Source organism: Chrysemys picta, chromosome 5 (assembly GCF_011386835.1).
Source record: "Chrysemys picta bellii isolate R12L10 chromosome 5, ASM1138683v2, whole genome shotgun sequence".
Classification (NCBI taxonomy): domain Eukaryota; kingdom Metazoa; phylum Chordata; order Testudines; family Emydidae; genus Chrysemys; species Chrysemys picta.
The window spans coordinates 96,468,059-96,493,803 of NC_088795.1; the positions used below are offsets into that span (position 1 = coordinate 96,468,059).

Here is a 25,745-nt window from a genome sequence, read left to right on the forward strand (position 1 = left end):
TCAAACAATGATTCCAACAGGGTACATACTGTGTACAAGAGGCAAATTGGCAGTCACATTACAGGGATATGGAGGAAAGGTTCCAGAAGATTCTGTGGAAGGAATGGTGAAATTGTCACGTAGTGTGAGGCTTCAAACCAGACTATTAAGTGAATGATACTGTTGCCAGAAACTGAAAGGTTTGTTACAGCTGATGCTACCCAAGAATGCTTTGGAGTGTCCTGCTGCTCCAAAAAGTGCATGTTGCTTTACTTTTCCCCTAAAGGAGTCAGACTCCTCTAAAACAGAATGGAGTGTAAAGAGAATCCAGAGAACAGCTCTGAGAGGGTGAATAAGGGAAGCCCCTGAAAGAAGAAGTTTGTCTCATCCTGTTTAGGATCACAGTGACTACGGTTTTATTAACAAGAAGCTAATGAAAGTCAGACAACTTGCTGACAGTAGAGAGAGTGAGCTCTGCTGATAGTGACCTGAATTGTTTTCTAGTGCCTCTGTATATAGAGTCAAATTCTCTGATTTTGTAAATTGGGAAAACACCATTGACTTCAAAGAATCTGTCAACTTATACCAGCACAAAATCTGGCCCATAATATTTTACTGTATAGTTAATGTTAATTTGCCTGCATACTCTCCCTGAACTTCTGCAAACTCATACAGCATAATTAGTTTTTAAATAATATAGAGGTTTTACTGCGTCTCTGTAATTAGCTCTTAAATTGAAGTCCTAAGCTGCTGTGTTTTAAATGCTTCTCCAATAGAACATGCCCTTCTTTCTTATTGACCTGTTTATTTATTGGTGTGTGTGTAATGTATAAATAGATAGATAAAAATAACAGTTGGAGCAGCAGCTTTAGCTAAGGTTGTCTAAGCATTTTCATTCTAAGACCCCTTTTTCAGTTGCTTATAATTTTCTGAAACTTTACCTATTGTGCTGAAATTGTCCAGGTTTTGGGCCTGCTTCTCCACTGGCTTGAACCTTGTGTGGTTAATTACACCTGTGTAAAGTGATGAGAGAAAAGTGAGTGTAAAATACTACCAGACTGGTAGTGGAAAAAATGGTCCTTGGTGTCGCATGATTTTACTTTTTCCAAGTTTGATGAAGAACTGTTCAGCTCTTTTGGAGCATACCAAGAGTAAAAAAGCACACTCTTCTCACTCAAAAACTAATTTTGCAACCTTTTTAATACTTCTAGCTTTGAACCAGTTGGGGACGAAAGGTTAAAATGAGGTGGAAGATAATAACCCTTAAGGAGAGAGATGCCTTTCATTTTGTAATGAAAACCCATTTGACTTTGCCAAATTAGGAGGGTTTGAAAAACATAGCTGGCACATCTGCAGTAGATTAAAGACAATAGCACTTTTTAATAACTGCCAATACCAACAGAAGAGTGTTGCAGTGAGCATGTCAAATCTTTTTTGCATATTAAAAAAATCTGGATAAGTGCAACTTTTGGTTACTGTGCAGGTGTTGATCACTGATTGCTCCATACTACTCATTACATATTTCCAGGACTTTTAAATACACAATAAGTGCACTCTCTATGAATGAGGTAAGAGCTCTGCAGTAGCCATTGGCTCAGATCCACAAAAGGGGCTTAGGTGTTACAGTGCCTAATTTTAGGTGCTTAGCAAAACCACAGGAACAACACTGCAAACCACAAAGTCTGAGTAAGGTGCTTTAGCTCCATGTATAGTCTTAAACAATCATCTTAAGTCAGCACGCTAGCCAATGAGAGATGCGGAGGAGAGGGGTTTGTCCTAAGCTCCACCCCCTCACTAGATATAGGTGCCTATGCCCAAGCTACAGGGAGGCACCTGTCTTTGCTAGCAACCCACAAACTGGGAGAAGATAGGCATTCTGCCACCTATATCATGTGCTAGGACCTGAGGCCTAATCAGTAGGTGTGCTTAAAGACCATCTAACTCCATGCAAAACAGCTGGAGGAGGACAAGGATTTAATTACAATCTTTATCTCATCAGTCAGGGCACTTACCCAGCATGTGGGAGACCCCAATTTCAAGCCTTCCCTCTGCCTGATGATCAGAAGAGATTATAACAGGAATCTGCTACCTTTCAGGTGAGCTCCCTAACCAGAGGACTATAAAGTCATTCTCAGTCTTTGTCTGGTCCAATTATGATTTAATTATTTGATTATTTTATTACAATGGAACAACCTCAATAGGAGAGATTGGGGGAACTCCATATCAGAGCATTCCATAGCCAAGTGGTTAGGACACTTGCCTGAAGGGTGGGAGACCCCCTTAGTCCAATCCCTTCTACTCACTAGGAGGAGGTCTCCCACCTCCTGTGGGAGGGTGCTAATCACTTGACTAAAGTTTATAAGGAAGGGCTTCAGCCCCTGGCTATTTTGTGTAGAATTAGGTGGCCTCTGAGAACCCCTATTGGGTTGGGCCCCACACATGAGTTATGCAGATGAACACCTCTCTTCCCCATGGTTTGTGTATTGATCTGGGCCTTAGGCAGAAAATAGGTGCCTGGATATCTAGAGTGCACGTGCCCAGGGGAAGAAACTAAGATGATAATGAAACTTTTACTGCAAAAATGTAGGTGCTGAGTGAGTTTAGGTGCCTACAATCTTAAGAGGCAGCCAAGTGGGAGTTTGGCAGGTCAGTGATACCTAAAACTGGGACTTAGGTGCATAAGTACCTTTGCAAATCCAGGCCTTTATCTCTTGCACTGTGTAGTTAGGTGCACGCTCTCTAAAGGAGGAGCCCTTGCTTCCCTCACAAAGTTTTGCACACGAAGTAATTGGAACCTGGCACTGCTGTCAGTTTCAAGCATAAGACAGATAATATTTTCAATGTGATGGCAAATAAAGCCAGTTCCAATTTTGATTTCAGGGGGCTGCCTAGCCAAATTATCTAGCGAAGGTCACTTTAAAAAAGTTTTAAGGTGCTAGCAAAAGCCCTGAATAGACATTAAAAAGCTCTATTAAGCAAATGTTAAGGTTGCAAAGTTAAGAACCCAAAAATCAAAACATGCCAAAATTAAGTTTGCATGGGCACCCTTCGCTTTGCCCTCTTGTTCAAAGCAATCCTGACCTAAATACTGTATTGTGTTGTGCTAGGCATACGTGGCTGTGCCATGCATAAAGGAAGTGTTGGTGCAAGAATGATGCTCTGAAATCAGGTCTGTGGGAATCTGTGGTAGTACCATGGTCATTGTAATAAATGTGTAGGGTGACCAGATGTCCTGATTTTATAGGGACAGTCCCAATTTTTGAGTCTTTTTCTTATATAGGCTCCTGTTACCCCCACCCCCGTCCCGATTTTTCACACTTGCTGTCTGGTCACCCTATACGTGTGTGACATACAGGCGCTCAAGTCACCTTACATACATCAGGGTTACGAAGGATGAAGTATCCTGTTAAATGTCCTGGATCAGCATACATTAACTAGTAGGGCAAAGTGCATTGCAAATTTCACATTGACTCCATGCTAATTTGACCTCTTGCATGTCTCTTCCAAGAAAACTGCATTTGTTTTCTCATTATAGAGTTTGTAAAGCAAGCAGCCTGTGTAACTTTGCAGTATGTATGAAAAATATTAATCTGTTATTGAAGTAATTGCAAAACTAGAGCATTTATGCTCATCAGAAAGCAGCCAGCACAGATCACCACTGTACAATAACTCCTTGCTTAACGTTGTAGTTATGTTCCTGAAAAATGCGACTTTAAGCAAATCCAATTTCCCCATAAGAATTAATGTAAATGGGAGGGTTAGGTTCCAGGGAAATTTTTTCACCAGACAAAAGACATATATATACACACAATAAGTTTTAAACAAATCATTTAATACTGTACATGGCAATGAATGTGAAGCTTGGTTGAGGTGGTGAAGTCAGAGGGTGGAAGAGGGTGGGATATTTCCCAGGGAATGCCTTGCAGGCTAAATGATGAACTAGCACTCGGCTGAGCCCTCAAGGCTTAACATATTGTTGTTAATGTAGCCTCACACTCTACAAGGCAGCATAAATGGAGGGAGGGGAGACAGCATGGCAGACAGAGACACACAGCCTGTGTGACAGAGAGAGATGTGCATTGCCCCTTTAAGTACGCTGATCCCACTCTAAGTTCATTGCCTTTTTAAGTAGATTAGCAAGTTGAGACAGCTGCTACTGCCAGAAAGCTCCCTCCTGAGTCCCCCTCTGCTTATGGATATGGGGTGAGCAGGGGGGGAGGGGGAACACCCTGACATTAGCACCCCTTTCCCCACCCCCTTGCACAGCAAGCAGGAGGATTCCTGGAGTAGCTCCAAGGCTGAGGGCAGGAGCAGCACATGGCAGTGAGGGGAGGGACAGCTGAACTGCAGGCAATTGATAGCCTGCTGGGCAGCTGCTGCACATGGCACTTAGAGGAGCGGGGAGCTGATGGGGGGCTGCCGGTCCACCCTGGTTCCAAGCCCCCACCACCCAGCTCCAAGGAGCTGCTCTTTCTGCAAGCAGTGGACGAGGCAGGTGGCTGCCAAACAATGTTATAAGGGAGCATTGTGCAACTTTAAACAAGCATGTTTTCTAATTGATCAGCAACATAACAATGAAACAATGTTAACCGGGATGACTTTAAGTGAGGAGTTACTATACTGTGTTAAATATATGTTAAATACTTTGCTTAGCTGTGATTGGTTGTGCACCCCTCTGGCCAGCCCTGATAGGGGTAATGAGAGGCCAATTAGGTTACCCAGCATCACCTGAGAGAAGGGCTAGAGTTAATTTAGAGTGCTGCCCATCTGGGGGAAGAGCTGGGCCAGTACTGTAAAGCCAAGAAACTTCCAGTAGAAGAGGGCTATAGAGGAAGGAGGCTATAGTGAGTCCCTGGAAGGAGGGAGGTTGTCAAGCCCAGGGGAGTGTAAGCACTGGGATCCTGCCCTGCAGTAAGGAGTCTGGCAAGAGACTAGGAGAGGTGAAGTAGCCACAGGGAGCACCATAGGCTCCAATGGTCAACCTAGAGCCAGAAATGAGAAGCTAGGGAGGGATGGAAAGAAGGAGCCCAGGGAAATAGCAACAGGGATGGGGACTGAGGACCTGGATTGCTGGCTGTAGGGTCCCTGGGCTGATGCCTGGTGTAGCAGGTAGGCCTGGTTTCCCCTGCCAGGCACTGGTATAGTAACACACAGCCTGAGGGGCTGAATGCTGTCTGGCAACAGCACTTGGGCAGTTGTCCTGTTGGCCTTTGCAATCACAGAAGGGGTGGACTACATGGTAACCTGGCTGGAGGGCCAAGTTACCAGAAAGACAATTGCAGAGTGAGCTGCTAGCTGCATTCCTAGCCTGAAACACAAGGAGATGTATTAGCGGTATGTAGCAACCTTGTTACACTGCCACATTCTAGAACTGTTTGCTACTCCAAATAGCTATAATCTCAAATAACTCTAATGCTAAATGACTGCTGGTCTGCTGACTTCTCCCACTTTCTTGCTTTCTAACTGAAGGCTCACAGGAGCTCCTGTTATCTCTGTAGCATTAGTGATGTACAGGTTCTCACCAGTGATGCTAGATAAACCGTGCTAGAAATGCTGTGCAGGAAAGGAGAGCCAACAATGGCCAATAATAAGTGGTGATTTTGTACTTACAAGCCTTGATTTAACTGTTTAAACAGTCTTCTACCTGCATGGTGGTAGTTTATCTATATTGGATGCCCTTAAGTGATTTTGGAAGAATAACTTCTGTGACAATGAAAATATGCTCACTCTGACCCTATGATTTCCATGCACATTGTCTAGAGTTATGGTCTCATCATTAGCTTAAAGAAACCCAGTAACCTTGGTGCTGCATCACTGAACCAAATGAACAATGCAATTCATAATGATCTCTACACAGTTGCAGTAATAAAAATCTTGAACAACACACTGCAATGGAAAGATTTTATCTGTAATTAAAGAAAACAATCACACTTATTTTGCCATAATTCAAATATAATGGTATTGAGCAAGAAGTGAACACAGAAACAAAACACACTTTTAAAACACAATAATAAGGGTGGAAGTAAATTGAGTTTTTTGTAGCAACCAAAGGGAGATTTTCAAAGGCACAAAGGGCAGCTAAGTGCCTAAATACTAGTGAAAGTTGCTGTGAGGTGGGAACCCAATGTCCCTTTGTGCTTTCTGATACACCTCCACTAATTTGTAGAAAAGCTAGCATTCAGAGAAATAAAGAAATTGTTACCAAATGAAAACCCCTGTCAGTGCTTAGCAGTATCTCTTAGTTTGTAGCTGATCCTGAGACTGGCAGAGAGAGGCAGTTCTTCTAGGCCTGGGGGGCGGGGTGGGGGATCGATCTAAGTTATGCAACTTCAGCAACGGGAATAACGTCGCTGAAGTCGACGTACTTAGACCTACTCACGCGGTGTCTTCACTGTGGTGAGTCGACTGCTGCCGCTCCCCTGTCGACTCCGCCTGCGCCTCTTGTGGCGGTGGAGTACAGGAGTTGACAGTAGAGCGCTTGGGGGATCAATTTAGACTAGATGCAATAAATAGACCCCCACTGGATCAATCGTTGCCCACCGATCTGGCGGGTAGTGTAGACATACCCCTAGTCAGCTAGTGCACTTAGGAATGCAAAGGGGACCAGCAGAAGTGCTCTAGAGAGCCTCTAAAGGGTGTTCTGAGGACAGCTGGGTGAATAATGGATTTTTCAGTTCCCTGGGATTTCTGGAAAAATGTTGGTGTCAAACTTTTGGAAAAATGTGCAAGTTTTGGCAAATCAAAAGCTTCAGTTGAATTAAATGTTTTTGTTAAACTGAAACTAAACATTGTTTTTATTTTGAATATTTAATTTAAAAAAAATAAAATTAAAAGAAACTTCAAACTTAAGTTGTTTTGGCCGGAGCGCCGCGGGGAGGGCGGCGAGCCCAGTCGCGGCCCGGATCTCGGGCCAGAGCACTGCGCCCCGCCGCGCTGCCCCCCCTCCAGGCGCCGCCCCAGGCACATGCTTGGTGGGCTGGTGCCTGGAGCCAGCCCTGCCCTTGGGTAGAGGCCTGCATCTCTATCATAAGAATGGCCATACTGGGTCAGACCAATGGTCCTGTGAAGGGTTGGACCTCCCTCCCCCCCCCCGACCGGGATGTCACCCGATGTACTGGGGTTTCACTGAGCCTCTCTTGCTCCACCAGCCTGGATTCCCTCTCCCTGTTTTGCTGAATTAGGCTCTCCAGCCTCTTGCAGCACACCCGCACAGGTAGGACCACACCCAGCTGCAGACGCAGACTGAAGTCAGCTCTGTGTGCAAGGACTCACCCAGCACTCACATGCACACCCCTTTTGGGAGATAAGCCCAAAGGTATATTGTCTTGTGCTATATAGAGGAATCTGCACAGTGCAAGCTCATAAAAATTCGCCCTCTTCCTCAATGTGAAGAGATATGCACAACTTCTTGCCCTCCCCCCAGTTAGAAATTGCACAAACTGGGTTTAATAATAAACAAAAACAAATTTATTAACTATAAAAGGCAGATTTTAAGTGATTATAAGTGATAGTAAATGGAGCAAAGCAGATTACTAAGCAAATAAAGCAAAACACACAAACTAAGCTTGATTCACTAAAGAAACAGGTTGCAAAATGTAATTTCTCACCCTAAATGTTGAATTAGGCCAGATGCAGAGTTTCTGTGGCTCAGAGTTCTAGTTATTTCTTCCTTCAGACTGGACCCTTTTCTTAGTCTGGACTCATCCCTGCCTTTCCCTTCAGGTTCTTTCAGCAGTCCTTCTTGGGTAGGCAATGGAGGAGAGTCAAGATCAACCCCCTCCCTAGCCTTAAAAGGATTTACCTAAGGTGTGAATCCTTTGTTTGGCCCCCAACCCCCTACAATGGAAAAGTACCAGCAGTGTCCAAGGGGTATTTTGCATCAGGTCACGTTATCACCTGACCTTGTAGTGTCACAGCTGCATTCGAGGATGTCTTTTCAGAGTTCTATTGTCCTTCTTAAAGCGGTCATTCAGGAGGATTGCCTACTGCATGGTGGGCATTCCCCCAAGTACACGCACAGTTGTAATTGTTACATAGTCAATATTCCTAACTTTAGATACAGAAATGATACATGCATACAAATTGGATAATCATATTCAGTAAATCATAACCTTTCCAATGATATCTTACATGAGCCATATTGCGTAAAGTATATCCAGGGGTGAAAGTGAGTCAGTACGGGCCAGTACTCCGTACCGGTAAGAACCCACACCGGCTCACACCCAGCTCACATTAATGTCCCTGCCCCTTTTGTCTTCCCTGTTGGCAGCCCTGCTGGTAGGGTTCATACCGGCAGGGCCGCCAGCGTCGGGGTGAGGGGGAGATGGGCAGCAATGTTATAGCGGTCCCGCGGCAGCGCTTTTAAGGATCCTCAAAGCACTGCCGCGGCAAAGGGCCATTCTTAAAGCGCTGCCACGGCCACGGCAGCGCTTTAACGTCGCTGCCCCTTCCCCCTGTTAGCGGCCCTGCTGGTTGGGTCCGTACCAGCAGGGCCAATGACAGGGGAGGCAAAAGGGGCAGGGACATTAAAGCACTGCTGTAGCAGCACTTTAAAGACAGTCTTTTGCCGCAGCAGCGCTTTAACATTCTTCCCCCCCCCCCCCCCCCCGGCAGGAGCGCAGCAGCAGTGTCCGGAGCCCCGAGCCCTTTAAATCAACACTAGAGCCCCGGGCAGCCTGAAAGGGCTGGTTGGGGGTGGGGCCTCAGGAGGGGTGAGGAAGGGGGTGGGGCAAGGGTGTTCAGTTTTGTGCAAGTAGAAAGTTGGCAACCCTACCTATGCTCAGAACTCACACCTCCATGAGTAGTTCAATCTTTCCTTTATTCAGGTGGGGCCTTTGATCTTCAGATTCTGGGAACAGGTAATCAGCAGACGATGGTCCTCTCCTCAGTACGTAACTTCAAAAGCCAGGGTTTGTGCATAACCAAAGGTAGGAAATTTTGTATTCATATCCCCCTAGAGTTTCCCCAGGCAAATGACTTGACACCGTTTGTCCTGAAAGTCCATTCTTGTCTGGCACATTGTTCCTTATAGTCTTATGAAGTTCACAACACTTCCCAGAGTTCACATCACATCTCTCCTCTACAGAGAGATTACATGGAATCCCTGCCCACAATAATACATAAACCATTCATTTATTATAGTGGACACCAAAGATAATTAAACTTAATTCATTAAGGTTCTTGAAGGATATTGTAGGAAATTGCCATATCTGTCACAGAAATTGATTTTTTTCAGAATTTTTGACCAAAATAATTTGGCAAAATTGACCTGAATTCACAAAATGTTTGTGATGCTGAATTTAAAATTTTCAACCAAAAATGTTGGTTGAAAAATTTCACCCAGCTGTAAATATGAATACAAGTACCATTTGTATTTCAATAGTGCTGAAAGGTGCCACACAGCATCGGGACCCCATTGTACAGGATGTGTACAATGGCCTATTCAATTGAAAAGGTCCCAGGAAACAATATCCTGAAAATTCAGGGTCATAAACTGATGCACTAGATTGAATGTGTTCATTATAGAGTAATATGATAGTCATGCATTAACGTTCATTAGCTCTTCTGAATTGCTAACCTAATGGTGGGAGTCCACTTTTGACACACTGCAGAATGGAAAATGCTGCAGGCAGTTATTCTTTATGAAAAGCAGGAATAGCACTTTGGTTTTCAGAAGTAGGCGTGATAATGTGATCTGCTCTAAAATGCTCTTGTGCATTTTGCGCAGTGAGTCAATTTGCCAGAGGAAGGTATTACTAAATAACACTAATCCACAATAAAGGATGAGTACAGTATACATTTGTTTACATTTCAACCTTTGTGCAAATGGTGCATATAGATCTGCAAAGCATTGCAAAGTAGCAACACAGTGATACATTCCACCTGCATTAAAATTCCATAGTAAGGAGTGTACTGAATAATGGTTGGCACTTGCATAAGTAGTCCCATGACTGAAATTGGAATACCCATGAGACTTCCGACCCTATGCAAGGACCACCTGTCTGAAAAAAATAAATTCACCTAAAAGGACAGAAAATTCATGACCGCAGCAATGAGGGTTATACTTTTTGTCTACTACTTCACAGGTTACTGCACTAAACATCACCGAGTCCCTTAATATTAGGGTGACCAGATGTCACGATTTTATAGGGATGGTCCCGATTTTTGGGTCTTTTTCTTATATAAGCTCCTATTACCCCCCACCACCTGTCACGATTTTTCACGCTTGCTGTGTGGTCACCCTACTTAATATGGTCACTTACTTACAAGCTGGCTATGTATTAGCACTGTTGCTTTCCAGGATGCCGGTTAAGTTATTCAGTGGCTCTGCTGAAGTAGAGTTGGAAATCAGCCTATAAAAGCAATTGTCCAGAAATGCCCCCATGAATAGATTATGTCTCAGTCAGTGAGTTGTCTCTCAAGAGTATCACACAGCGAAAAGGCAAAGACACAATGCACAGGAATGTCCCTCACAGCATCCGTTTTTCTTATGCTAAATGCAGAAAACAGCAAAAGTGTTTTCTGAGGCATATAACACCTACATTGCTGTTGACTCTATCCCAGCTATCCTTGGTGGTTATATAACATGGTGCATGTGCACACAGCAGCTATAGCATGGCTGTGTGTTTCATTACTGAAACTATTTCTCTCATCATGGCCACATCTCCAGCAGGTTCACACTGTGGCTGTTTTTAGTAACCACTACAGAAATATTACATGATTATTCATTTTATTATATGGGTATCACACACCAACCTGTAGGTGGTGCTGCCTAATGGTCAGAGCAGAACCAGAGGCATGATCATGAGGCAAGCCAATTGTTGGAGCAAGGAGTCAGAACAGAACCAAAGGGCAGAGCTGGAGACAAACCAGTGATCAGATCCTGGAGTTAGGAATAAGGGCTTCAGAGTTAGACAGGGACTAGGCCTGGAGTAGATCAGGCAAGGGATGGAGCGAGGCCTGGACAGGAAGTAGGTCTGGTGCAGCTGTGGGTATGGAATGCTTTGAGCAGCACTCAGCTGCTGTTGCTAGCAGGCTTAAATAAGGATCTGCTGGCCCTTCTGTCCAATCAGGGAGCACAGCCACTTAGTGAGGATTTATTGGGCCCAGCTGAGCTCATTGGGTTGCTAGCCTACTGTGCCCAGAGCCAGATGAGTTTCTGACAGTACCACCCTTGAGGGATCTTCCTAGGGGTCCAATAGCCCTGGTTTGTCAGGGTATCTTTGGTGAAATTTCCTCAGGAGATCAGGAATGTGAAAATTTTCTTCTGGTTCCCAGGATCACTCCTTTTAAATGTACCCCTTCTAGTCAATCAGATACTGGAACTTCCCTGACCTGTTGGGAGTTGAGGACTTGACGGACTTTATTTTGCTCCTGTCTGTGAACAATTACTAGGGTGGAGGAGGGTCTACCCAGTCAGGGAAGGGGTTGTTGAACATTTTGGAGGAAAGAAACATGGAAAACAGAGTAAAACTTGAGAGATTCTGGGAGCTGCAGTTTGGAGGCCACTGGGTTTATTTGCTCAATGATATAAAAAGAACCAAAGCTTGGTGGTCAAGCCTGGCTGAAGGATTGTCCATTCTCAGGTTCTGAGTCAAGAGCTGAACTTTATCCTCTACTGCAAGATGAGACAGCCTGTCACTTTCAGTTCATCTAATGCTTATAAGTTTCTCTAGTGTCTGTCAAGTACATGCTCATTGAATTCCTGGTGTGTTTTGTGGAGGTGGAGGACCACGTCTGTGCCTGTCAGGATGGAATTAGGGGTGAAAACCAAAATTTGCAAAGAATGGGGTTCTTTGGGTTGAAGTGCGGATTGAGTTGTTGTATGAGAACCTGGCCAAACACAGCAGTGGGAGTGGAAATATAATGGGCCATCTTGGTCAGGAGGTCCCCTACAGTCAGGATAACAGCTTGTGTTTGGGAGCACAGTTACTCCACTATAAAGCCAAGAGGGTGGACCAAGGATGTGGAGATGTGGGGAGGGGATGAAGAAGGCCCAAAGGCTTAGCTCGCTGGTTCTTTCTATGCGCTCAGAGGCTGCAGGTCCAAACATAGTTTTTAACATAAGTTCATAGGGTCAGCCACTAGAAGTATCTAGTGATCAGGTTCTAGATTTTAAATTGGCTGAAATGTCCTGCCATGATCGAGTCATGGCACAGCCTTAGCACCTGAAGCCAGAAGCTGCCCTTGAGAATGTAGGGGTGATCCCTGTGATAAAGGAGGTCTTGTTGCAGATGAAACCTTATATTCAGGGAAGCATGGGTGGTTCTTAGTGACTGACAGATTGGGGTCTCAAACAGGTCAGTTGAAAGCAAAGAATGAACTGTGGTCATCAGGCGACAAGTGACGGTCCCACAGACAAAGTGGAAATAATTAAGGACAGTGGTGAGGGCTTCCTGCTCCACTTCATGGTACATGTCCTTGCAGAACAAGGTGTTCACCTTTCTGTTATTAGTCCCAGGATGTACATGACATTAAAGTCAAATCAAAAGAGGAAAAGGGCCCAGAGAATTGGATGTTGGTTGAGTTGTTTTCTGTAGATGCCCCAAATTCTTCTGATCTGTCCAGACTTTAGGTGTGGACCCCTAAAGAAGGTGACACCACTCCTCAAAGACAGTCTTGATGGTCAGGCGCTTCTTGTCCCATATGTCATAATTTCTCTTGGCAGGAGTCAATTTCTGAGAGAAGAAAGCAGAGGGATGAAGCAACTGGCGGGGGGCCTGTAAATTGTGAGAGGATCACAACTATCATGAAATCTGAGGCATCTGTCTCGACTATGAAGGCCTTTGTGGGGTCCAGATGGGTCAAAATGGGAGCAGAAATAAATGTATTTCCCCCCGGTGGTTGAAAGCCACCTACTTTTCAATTGACCAGGTGAACTTAGCCCCCTTCTTGAGGAGCGACGCAATAGGAGGTACCAGGTCAGAGAATCCTTAGATGTATCACCAGTAAAAATTGGCAAACCTGAGAAACCACTACACACCATGTATATTTTGGGGTACCTTCCACTCAGTGATGCCTGTAATTTTGTGGGGGTCCATGGCAAGTCTTGCCAGAGAGATGACATAGCACAGAAACTCCATTGTATTCTTGTCAGATTTGCATTTCTCTGCATTTGCACAAAGTTAATTTTGGCAAAGCTGATCAAGAATGGTGAGCACATAGTGGTCATGGACTTCTTGGTTTTCTGAACAAATAGGAATATTTTCTAAGTAGATTTCAAAATTGATTGAGGATATCTCTGAAGACTTTGTTCATGAAATGCTGGAAAGTAGAAGGGGCATTACCAGGGACGGCTCTGTTTTTTGCTGCCCCAAGCACGGCAGTGGCATGCCTGCGGGCGGTCTGTTGGTAACGCGGATTCGGCGGCGTTTCTGCGGGTGATCTGCTGGTACCCGCCGCCGAATTGCCGCCGAAGCCGCGGTACCAGCGGACCTCCCGGAGGCATGCCGCCGAAGGCTGCCTGACTGCCGCCCTCACAGCGACCGGCGCGCTGCCCCCTGCAGCTTGCCGCCCCAGGCACGCGCTTACTGCGCTGGTGCCTGGAGCCACCCCTGGGCATTACATAGTTTAAGTGGCATGATCAAGTATTCAAAATGGCTATATCTTGTTTGAAATGCTGTCTTCCATTCATCCCCCTGTTGGATTTTGACCAGGTTGTATGTTTCACATCTAGTTTTGTGAAGATCCAAGCTGAATGGAGTCTTTCCAGGAGTTTGTTTATGAGAGGTAGAAGCTATCAGTTGCTGAGGGTGATCTTGTTTAGGGCTTGATAATTGACATAAAGTTGGTAGGAGCCATCCTTCTAAGCCATAAAGAAGATAGACATTCCCACTGGGGCAGCTAAAGGGCATATGAACCTCTTCTGCAGATTTCCCTCAAGGTACTATCAGAGGGCCTGCAGCTTGGTTTCAGATAGGGCATAAATGCATCCAAAAGGGACCTCCTATTTCTGGTTGAAGGTCAATTGGGCTATATTAACTTGAGGAGGTAGAGCATCCACCTTCTGTTTGTCAAATATCTTGGCATGTTCTAGATACTTTGCAGGACTTCAAGGCATTGCTGATGAATCTTCGGTTTCTGACTCTGGATTCATCAGGGGCTGGGGAGGCATGCTTGTTGGCACTGTGGGAAATGAGTATAGATAGTGAGTGCCAGATGATTTGGGGGTCCTGAATGCTGAGCCAGGGGACACCAATGATAACCAGCGAGTGTGGATGACTCCAAACTGCTAGATCTCTTGGTGGCCGCCAAGAGTAACAACCTCCAGGGGGACTGTCTGATGTGTGATGGGGCTTGACGACAGAAGTGACCAATCAATAGCCTTGACAAATTCAGGGGAGTCTTTGCAAAGGATGGGAAATCTTTGCCCCTTAATGAACTCCTGGTTGATGAAATTGCTGGAGGCACCCAAATCTTCCGTCTCCCTCTTCCACTTGGAAGCATTGGAACAGGGTAGTGTGCTGGATAGGGATTGCCAAGATTCTGGCAAATAGCCAGCAGCATGGTATGCTGTGATGAGGAGTAGAGTGCCAACCAACCTTAGCCCACTTACTAGGCTCTGGCATTTCTTGACCCGGAGGTGGCCCAGTCTTTGGCTGGGCACCCTGCTGCAATGTGCCTGAACATGCTACTATACAGGCACAACCCCAATGCCCAATGAGAGTTTTCTTTTTGTCAGTGGAGAGGTGGGGCCTGGCTGGGCTTGGTCAACTTACATTGCTTTGGGGCCCACTAAGGCAACTAGGGGCCTCAGGAGATGGAAGAATTCTGGCCAGCAGGGATTGGGTGGTGTCATTTTTTTTCTTGGGCTTTCTCCATTAGTTGATTTTGTATTAGGATTGATGATTGGCTAAGACTCACAGGCTAGGCAGAGGTTCCACCTGTGCTAATTAATCTTTGATACAGTCACTGAGTCTCTGCCTGAAGTGGTGTCATCCACTGGATTGAGGCTGTGCAGCATCTGCAGCCAGACAATGAAATGCCACCACTTATTTGGCAATGGACCTGGCACCCTGCCTAAGGTTGAGGAGAGCAGCTTCTGCAGTACGTTCTCAGTTAGGGGGACATTAGAGATGCCTGCCATTGCCTGTACAAAGTTTTTAAATTATTCATGGACAGGACCGGACCCATCTGGGGTAGGGAACACTCACTTTCAAGGTCTCTCCATTGAGCAGAATAGGTACTAATCTCACTCATGCCCTATGGATCAGTCCTGACTCTGGCCACAATAGGACTGGAGACAACACTGTTTAACTTGGCATGATCCCCATCAAACTTATCAGATATGGGCAGCTTAGGCTTGCAGAGAGTGGATGCCAGAGTTGCTTGAGCTTGTACCTGGGTCTGAAGGGCTGCTTTCTAGTCACATAGCATGGCAACATGAGCCTGCAGTTCCTGTAGATCCCCAATGTCTGAGAAGGTGGGTTGGACTCTTGCTTGGGGTCTTTTCAGAGGGGAGCTCCATGCCATGGGGCAGAGTCCCTTCTTACCTTCTACTGGGCTGCTCTGACAGTCACACACTGAGATGAAGGTGAGGTGACCTAGTGGTTGGAGCAGGAATCTGGTCTAATGGTCAGAGCAGAATCCGAGGGCAGAACTGGGGTGCAGTCAGGAGGCAAGCCAATGGTACTGTTCTGGCTCCTGATTCTGGCCAAAGGGCAGAGCTGGAGTTGTGGAGACAGGAGACAAGTCAGTGGTCAATGCCAGGAGTTAGGAATTGGGGGTTCAAAATTAGGCAGGGACTAGGGCTGGAGTGGAGCAACGGCTGGATGAGACACAGGTCTGGAGCAGCTGTGGGCATGGACCACATTGAGCAGTCACTGGGCTGCTGTTGCTACCAGGCTTAAATAGGGATCAGTCGGCCCTTCTGTCCAATCAGGGAACACAAGTCACTTAGTGAGGGCTTATTGGGGCCCAGCCAAGTTCATTGGGTTGCTAGGCAACCACACCCAGAGCCAGCTGAGTTCCTGACAATGGATGAGCAGATTTAAAGACTGTCCCCCACCTCTAGATAACTAAAACTGATGTCTGTCTCTGAATGCTGCTGGATGATATCACAGCAAGGATTTCTTTTGGAACTTTAGCCCATATGTCAATGGAATACATTCTTGCAAACATGCTCCTCACCTTTAAAGGACAAGTGTGTGTGTGGGCACATAGATGTTACATATATAGCATTGGCCTGCTATCATTTTCTTGAGCTGTTAGGTTAGTCATTTGACATTGAGGATTGTACAACACAATAGCTTGAAGACAGCTACACAGCTATTTTACACCCTGGATATATACACTTGTAAGATGTAACTACTGCAGCAAAGCACAACCTATTACAGTGCCATGTAAATGAAATAATTACAAATATTTTCTTGTATGTACTGTGGGTTAAGCACCAGGGAAAGCAGCTTGCATGGATTCTGTTCTTGAAAAATACTATACATGGCAATAATCTTTGGGATATGGTGCTATGTCACTAGTTAAGGTAAAGGCATTGGTTGTGGTTGTTACTTCATTGTTTTCTGGCAATACCTGTGATAGTGGTACTCTGACAAAACAATTCTACAAATTTAATGGAAGCTACACGTATGCTTTATCACCTCTGCATATACAGGTCAAAGTGTGTGGCCGACAATGTTCTGGGGGCATGCACAATGGTTTACGTGTAGGTATGAATGATATGAAGCCACTCACATCAGCTCACACATAAAATTCTATATACAGGTATTTATCAATACTTCACAAAATATTAAGATACTGTCACATTTAAGGAACTATTAATAAATTAAGGGAGGTGGTTTCATTATGAAGGGGAAAGTATGGTGATAAGCGTGCTAGCCTGAAACTGGGACTTCCTGGGACAACACACTTCCTGTGTGACTTTGGTAAGTTGCTTCGTCTCTCTGTGCCTCTGTTCCCCAGTAAAAATAGAGATAATAGTATTTCCTTACCTCAGAAAGATGTTGTAAGGGAAAATGCATTAAAGACACTTAAATATTATGGTAATGTAGGCAACGTGAGTACTATATTTAGTACTGTTTACATTGTTATTAGGAACAGTCATTTTCATTTGATTATTGTTGATCAGCATACATCTCTGAGTAACAATGCATTGTTGACTTAACCAGGAAGAGATTTCTACTAATAATTTTGCTCTACAGTTCAATAACTAACATCTTTCAGTGTCCATGGTCAGCAATAATTTGATACAGGTATTTATCCACTATACGCTGTTCATAGTCTGACAGTTACTGATTATTTATAGTCTGCTTCCCTTTACCAAAAAAAAGGAGCTTATTTTCACTTTGGGCTAGAGCTGGCTGAAATTTTTCTTTGGAACTTTTTTGTCAAAAAATGGCTTTCTGCAGGAATTGCCATTTTTGACACCATTTTCAGCTTTTGATCTGAAAAATGAAAATTTGGGGGGTTTAATTGTTCAATTTTTCAACAAAACCCCCAAAACCTTTTGAGACATTTTCTGACAAAAACGTTTTTGTTTTTATTTACATTTTTTAGCTCTAGTTCTGCATATTTTGTCCTTCTTTAAATGTTGTTGTTGTGCTTTATATTATCCTACTTAATCAACACAGTCATGTTTGTTGGTTTCTGTGAGAAATGCATATGTAGATCAGAAAGCTTAAGAAGTGTGAAAGTTTTACAGATGTCTGATATGTGCTACTACCATTACTGACACTAAAAGCCATTCTATGCATTTATCCTCCAAATCACTCTCCTTAACATATTACTGATGGCTGGATGCTGCTGTCACAATGGAAATGTAATTAATACACATTTATGGTCTCTAGCGGACCATCTTTACCACAAAATCAACATCAGTGCACAGCTCCTCTGCCTATTCGCACACACCACGCACTGCTATGGCAACCATTAGTGTGAGGGACAAGGCAACCAGAAGGAGGGCGTGAAGCTATGGTTATGTCTTCACTGCAATTGAAGATGTGACTTGCAGTTCATGTACGCATACCCATGCTAGCTTTCATCTAGCTAGCTCCCTAAAAATAGAAGTGAAGAGGTGGTGGTGTGAGTTTCTGCATGGGCTGTACCAGCCTGCCTGGAATCCTGGGTACATACTTAATTTCATCTTATCCGGATCACTGCAGAATCTCTAAGTAGTTTAGCACAATGAGAGTCTCCAGATTGCATGTGTAATGCAGTCTTCTACACCCCTTCTATGCACACAGCACAGAATGTGGGCCACTATCTCTAATAATATCATCGCATACTATTATTTCCACATTACCCTTCACCCCATTCAGTGTGCAGGTAGTACAGGACGTAATGAATAAGGAACTGAAATCAATAGGAAGGCTGCCAAAAAAAGAACCCTTCCCCAACCACAAACACTTGCTGTCTATCCAAAATGATTAAAGAAATTTTTGTCTATGTAAACTCATTTGATCATAGACTTATTTTTAAACATATCTAAAACATAAATATAAGTTTTAATATGCTGTTATGGATTGAGTTAAACCTTCTAATGTGTCAGATGTATCCACCAACTTACAATGGCTTTTTACATTTATCCCAAATGTAATAAGGTGGTGGAAATAGTTAAGAGGCCTCCACCCCAAACACAAGCCCATGATTCTGGTCAAAACAAAGGTCTCAACCAGGACCACTCATGAATTTGAACTCTGTGGGCTGGGGTTCAGTGTGTGTGGGGGGGGGGGGGTGAGGGAGGGGGTGAGAGAGGGCAGAGGGGTGGCTGGACAGAGACTGAAGAGGTGAGAAAACCAAGCAGACAGTAACAGGAGTAGTGGTAATGTGGTCCTGCAAGAAAGTGTGTGTTTTTGTTTTGGTTTTGTTTTTTTAGGGCACAGAGTGCTGGCTGGAAATGCAGGCTTGGAACAACGAACAAAGAAACCGTCTGCTGCTGAGCAATCCCTACTATGTTCAGGGAAACAAACTTTATGCATATTTTGTACATAAACAAGATTGCATCAAAGAAAATACCTGACTCCATCATCAATTTCTCCTCCTAATGGAAACAACCCTCAGGACCCTTAACTTTGGCTATTGGGTCAAAAGGGGATAAGGATACTCTTTTCAGTAATTCATTTTAAGCTTTCTGTTCAGTGGGTAGATCTCTCATTTAGGTCCTGATCAAGAGCCCAACAGAGTCACTAGAAATCCTTCTACTGGCTTCAGTGGTCTTTTGGGTCAGGCCTTGACTGCTCATCATAAAACCTGTACAATACATAAATCCATAGGTCAGAAGCCTCAGCTTGTGTAAACTGGTGTATTCCCGTGACTCTAACAGGGCTATGCCAATCAACACCACCTGAGGATCTGGCACATAGATTCTAATGACAAAAAGGACTACTGTGATCATTTTAGTCTGACCCTCTGCATGACATAGGCCATAGAATTTCACTCAGTGATTTCTGAAGTGGAGAAAATTATTCTTCCCTACTATATACATGAACACTATTGAGCACAATTGCTTGTGCCTGAACTAGGGACATTGGGCCCTGATTTTGCTCTGTTAAACTAAGGGAGTAAACCACACTATTGGATCTTAAGGTTGGAATAGCAAGACCAAAGTTTTTGGCCCAAAGCCAATTTCAATTTGATATGAGAGAGCCATATAATTTTAGGGACAGCGAAAAATTGGCTTTCAAACTTTCTGTAGACTGGAGAATTACTGTGAATGTCTGTCAAGAGTTTGTGTTGAAAGAAATGTTGCCACATTTTTAATGGAAAAAAAGCTTGAAAGCAGATTCCTTGTGGTTCAGAAAGATATTAATCACTAGAGGCAGGAACTTGTAAATAAATTAACTGATACCATATTCCCCTCCACTTTTTTATCCCTTCTTGAGGTGAGAAATCACCACTGCACCTTAGGGGAAATGGTTTTATTTGGAGTTAGAATCCAAGCAGGTCCTTGAAAAGCCAATAAGTAGTAATGAGACATAAAACAATGTTTGTCCCTAATGAAAATAGTAAGAATATATGGATAGTTTGTGATTCTTAGCATCTGAAAAATGAGGTCAGCACTGTGAGGAGAAGCTGTCAGTTTCTAAGTCTATTTGTTTAGTACTGTATTTATCAGCAATGTTTAGGGAAAAGACTGAGAGTTTGTGGCTTGGCCAGAATTCACTATTCAATACCAAACTTTCTCATCACTGAGAGTTTATACAAGATGCATGCTAAATGCTGCAGCTGTAATTTTACCTACCAAAGAACTCTGCTTGGAGTTGAAAATCTTTCTTAAAGATGGATCTGAAAAACCTCCTAGCTACTTCTCTGCAACAAGCATATTATAATAAACCAGCAGATGGAGCATAAGTGTGAGCAGCCCATTCCTGGAGGATCAACAGCCTAGATGGGCAAGAAGTTGCAGGAGTCCAGCCATCTTGGCTGTAGTGTGTGCAGATGGGTGGGGCTCTGTGGAAGGAAGGAGAACAGTGTTGCTCTCTGGGGGGAGGAGCGGGCCTGAGACTGAGGATTTGTGAGCACTTTGGACTCAGACTCGTGGGTGACCTGAGGGCGGGTGAAGGCCAGGTGGCCGAGGAGCAGCGCCTCAACAGGCCAGGGGCCCATATGGAGCAGCCACCTCACCTGCTAGTGCATCTCACCTCTCTGTGTGCCACTTGTAGGATTAGAGTCCTTGGGGGAGGGAGAAGTTTTGGACCTCTCTAGAGGTGGAAAAAGGGATTGTGCTATTGTTTCACTATTTCGCTGTTGCTGTTCCCTATCCCCATTTCAGCCTTTTGGTCTGTATCCCTTCCCTTGCCTACTATTTTTTTTTTTATATAAATGGGTTCAGAACTCTTCTGTGTGTAAAGGGTCTTAGAGGCAGGGGTTTCCAGATCCATTTAAGCAAAGGGGACCAATGCCCAGCCAAAAGAGGAATAGGTGCAGTCTCCACCACAGGACATCTACTAGCCCCTGTGTCCAGCAAAGGAGGGGTTGGCACAATACACCTGCTGTCAAGGGAATCCTTATGTGTACCCTTATTTCCTATTAAAGGCTGTGGGGGTAAATGATCAGTGCAAAGACTTAGAGACACAACAGCTACAGTTCCACATACCTGCCCCTATGAGCCATGCTGGAAAGTCACCACTCAAAGCCCATTTTAAAATAGACTGTACCTATATTTCTATTTAGGAAAAACTAATTCTTTCACTGTGTCTGCAACCGTAGTGAGCATGAGCCTTGAATTATTTCTGTAGGCTTTACTTTTCTTAATGTGAAACTTAAAAATAATGGATGATATGCTCACCTTTTCTGCACAGCACGGGGGGCAAGTACACACACTATTCCCAGCAATACAGTCCCAAGGAACAACAGCTATGTGCCATGCTACCCCCTGCCACGTAGTCACAAGCAGCCCTGCCAAGGTAGCAGGGCCGGCTCCAGGCAAGGCTCCAGCCCACCAAGCTCCGGCTGCCGGGGAGAGCGGAGCCCTGGCCGGGCACTCCGCCCTCCTCCCAGGGCTCCGGCAGCCCTCCCCCCGGCCGCCGGGGAGAGCGGAGCCCTGGGAGAGCCAGAGCCAGCCCTGCAAGGTAGCAACATAATATTCATTTACGTTGTTGCAGGAAGTGGCCAGCCAGAAAGTGGATGCCATGTTCCCATAGCAACAATCCTTGTGTTTGCAACATAAATTAATGCTGTTCATTGCGGCATGAATGCCCCTTTTATAGTCTCTTCCTTTTTTGAAAGGGGAGCACGGTAGAGATGTGATTAGGGAGCCCGCATCAGCTTGGCTACCGTGTCAGTCATGCTTCTAGAAATGTGAGGGAGGGGAACAGGACTGCATGTGGAAGACAGACCTACTACACAGATGTCCCAAGATCTGAGAGGTTTGGATTGGGATTCCTCTCAGGAGACTCAGGCTCCTTGTAGGTGTAAACTCTCAACTTCTGCTTCTTCTTATCACCACATCCTTCTCCCAAAAAGGGGAAGAATGAATTGCAGGTTCTGCACTGTGCAGCCAGTTTAACTGTTGGCCTTTACAGTTTCGTTTTGTTTTTTTCCTTAAAGGAAAAAATGACCTGACAAAAGCTAATTTTAAAATGAGTTTCCTGATGCATTTTCAGAGAGCGATTAGTTTTCAGCTTGTATTTCATAGAGATGGAGAACTATAGAAATAACAAATGGAAAACACACATTAGGCTTTCTTGTTCACCCCCCTGCCCTTGTAAGAGTGTTCTCTACAGTATTGTAGCAGAAATGGTAAAAGCATGATATCAATATATTTTTACTGAAATATCTGAGGCGAGGCTTCCTACAAAAAGGTTAAACTTCAGGGCCTGTGCAAAAGACCGCACAATGTTTGAATGGGTTAGGCTTAATGACTTAGCACTTACTGCATTTTAATGAACATTTGAAAGTAACACATGGACAACACTTCAATGACTGTCTGCTTTCCTTGTGGAAAATGGTCTCTCAATGCAAAGGATTGTTGGCTCAAGGACAAACCCTGTAGACATGCAGATCAGCACAATCACCACCTCATTATTAGAAGATTTCAGAGTCATCAGCTTGTAGATGACAACCTGGAATGTGGAACATGAGAAAGTGACAGAAATTCTACAACTGTTTTTTAATTAGAAGACAAATGAAATGTTGTTGGTTACTTTACAAGTAGAAGGAATAAGATTTAAAATGGAGCTTGATACAGAGTCTGCTGTTTCTGTAATTTCACAGCAGGATTATCAAGATCATTTAAAAGGGGTGAAGTTGCAGAGAACCTCAGTATTACTAAAAGCATACTGGGGGAGAGTGTTGCTCTCTGGGGCATTATTATAGTGAAGGTAACTTATAACTGTAAAGACATATACTAAACCTGCCGTTGTTTGATAGTGGCTGAGAGAGATTCGGGGGGATTAGCAAAGTATAAAATGCCTGCAGGTTTAAAAAACAACTAGGAATCAACCCCAACATAAAAATTAGCTGAACTTTTGGACAAGGCAGCTGATGTCATGATGATATTGGAACCTTAAAGCATGTGAAAGCGAAGACTGTGATTTAAGAGGGATAAATTCCTAAATATTGCAAGTTTGTGCAGTACCTCTTGCGATATGGCCAAAGGTAGAGGCAGAATTTCAGCACTTACCGGACTCTGGAATTTTATCCAAGTTTAACTGGAGCACAGGGAACATGCCTATACAGTCTGTAATGAAAAAGAATGGCCATAGCTGTGGTGACTTGAAGGTTACCATTAACCAAGTTTTGGATGTAGATATAGGATATACTTACTTCATTCACTGGTGTACGCATTTCTCCAAAAGTAACCTATCTTAAGCCTACATATACATGGAGGTTGATGACAGACAGGAAGTACCTCATAATTATCACACAGAAGGGCTTATTTCAATATAAATGGCAAGTGTTTTGAATAGCATCCACACCTGCTATTTGGCAATGAGCCAGGCCCAAGGTATTACAGGATATGCCTCACACTGTTACTTGGACAATCTAGTGCTCACTTGAGCTAGTGAGGAAGAGCACCTACGAACCTTCAAAAGTCATTTGTGAAGCTGCCTAAGGTATGGGCTCAGAGTAAACAAAAAAGAATATGAATTTTTTCAAAGTCTGAGTTACACATTGTAGCCATACCATTAATAAAGATAAGTTGCATAAATCATAAGACTGTAATTAATCATTTGATGTGATTATATAATTATGTGATTGGATTATGCATTTGTGTATTCATTCATCCTTGCAGTTAATCAATGTGTGCTTAATAGGTTTAAGTTGTGGGTTAAGGATAAGTAAGGTAAGGCTGCAATGTAAGGGTACAGGCTTTAGGCCTGTGAGCAATTTAGCATGGCCGTAGAAGACCTCAGGACTGAAACAGGTTGATGTGACTAGTTGACCGAGGTATAACTGTGTACCAGTAAATAACAAGATTACAGTAAAAGATTTAAGCGCTGATGTTCTGGAAATTATGCAGCAATATACTGGAAAATATGCAGTACTGTGCCAGTTAATACTGCAAGATGCCTAATAGTAACATTTTGGGGAATTTTGTAATAACCTGAAGTTGCTATGGGAACTCATTGACATAGATGTTAATGAGAATAAGGGCAATGAAGGGGGTAGCCTATGAGAAATGTGGCACCCTAAAATTCATGGGGTGTGGAAGTACAAATAAGAAAAAGGGGTCGATGCTTTCGTATGAGCGCAGAGGGTGTAAAAGAAACTCAGTTTAAAGCTGTTGCCTAGTCTAAGCAAGGAACCATATCGGGAAACATCCAACAGGACAGCCATCTGATAATCATCTTACTCATCTTGATGTTTCCCCAGGGGATGTGAATATGAACGCACTGATGCTGGACCCCTTATGGTTTATCTCTCTCTCTGTGTATGTTTCAATAGTTGTGACATTGTTCATCTGCATAATAAAATTGTTGTTAAAAGGACAGTTGATAACTTGTGAGTTTATTTCTTGTGGTCATAGTTCATCATGTGCTCCTAGAGTCTCCAAACCTAATAATATCTCTGTTGGTGATTCTCACCATGGTAATCCTGAATCAGTAGTTATTTGGGAGCACTGATCACTGTGGTGGTCTGAGATACTATGGGTAATAACAACCCATCAAGACAACAAGACAAAGCTAAAGCATCATAATTGCATTCCTTTCTGGTGATTGTCTTGCCTAATATACCAACAGTGTACAATAGCTTCTACATATTGGACAGAAAAGTTGTTGATTCACTCAGTATACTAAGGCTGTTGATGAGGCCAAGAAGCTGAAGGGACCCCTACACACACTATATTTTTGCCTATAAAGTTAGCTTCTGACACTTCCCCTAATGTAATAGGAGCAGTAATTTCCCATGTGATGGAAGATTATATTGAAAGGACGATTGCCTTTGTTTCTAAATCTCTTACCTTGGCAAATGTTAACTATGCTCAGATTGATAGACCAAGCTTTGAATTCAGTTTGGGGAGTTAAAAAAGTTTCACCAATATGTGTATAGGAAACATTTTACTCTGGTTACAGATCATCAACCTCTACTTTCAATTTCCGCCCCAAAACAGGAGTTCTGGGAATGGCTGCAGCATGGTGACAGAGCTGTGTAATATTATTGGGTATTCACTATTACAGTATTGAGTTCAAAAGTACCAACCAACATGCAAATGTCGATTGCTTGCCATTGGAAAGGGCAGGTAACATACTGAAGAGAATCAGACCATTGATATGCCCTATGTGACACAAATTGACTCCTGCCCCCAACTCCTCTGATGACAAATGCCATGGTATGTTGTGAAATTAAAAATGATCCAGTGCTGGCTAAAGTGGATGGCATCACAGTGAATGGGTGGAGTCACAAACAACTGTTTCTAGCTTTCTTTGCTCAGAAAGGACTTATGTATGTATCAAAGTTATCCAATGTGTGGCACCAGCGTGGTTATTCTTTTGAAGCTCAGATCTTCCATTCTCCAAGAATTACATCTGAGCCACTTGGGAACCGTAAAAATGAAAGTCCTTGCTATGAGTTATGTGTGGTGGCCAGAGATATATATACACAAATAGAGAAAGTGGCAAAATAACATCAAGATTATCAGCAAATACAACATAATGCATAACCTGGCTCCTTTGCCTCCTTGGGAGTGGCCAACTACTCCCTCACAAGGAATCCACATGGAGTACTCTGGGCCATTTATGGAACACATGTTTTTAATTGCAGTAGATGCCTATTCTAAATCAACAGAAATATTCTGTATGAATTCAACTAATTCAGTGCAGATGGTAGAAGCATTAAGACTCTTGTTTTCAAGGACAGGAGTTCCTGAA

General features: G+C 43.8%; 1 long non-coding RNA gene across 1 annotated transcript; it reads left to right on the plus strand.

Annotated features, from left to right (window-relative positions):
• Positions 1-1,688: 1,688 nt before the first annotated feature.
• On the plus strand, positions 1,689-24,333 carry LOC135983722 (uncharacterized). Its single transcript, XR_010601478.1, has 3 exons — positions 1,689-1,895; positions 1,979-2,075; positions 18,809-24,333. It is a non-coding gene; the product is annotated as an uncharacterized LOC135983722 (long non-coding RNA).
• The last annotated feature ends 1,412 nt before the right edge of the window (positions 24,334-25,745 follow it).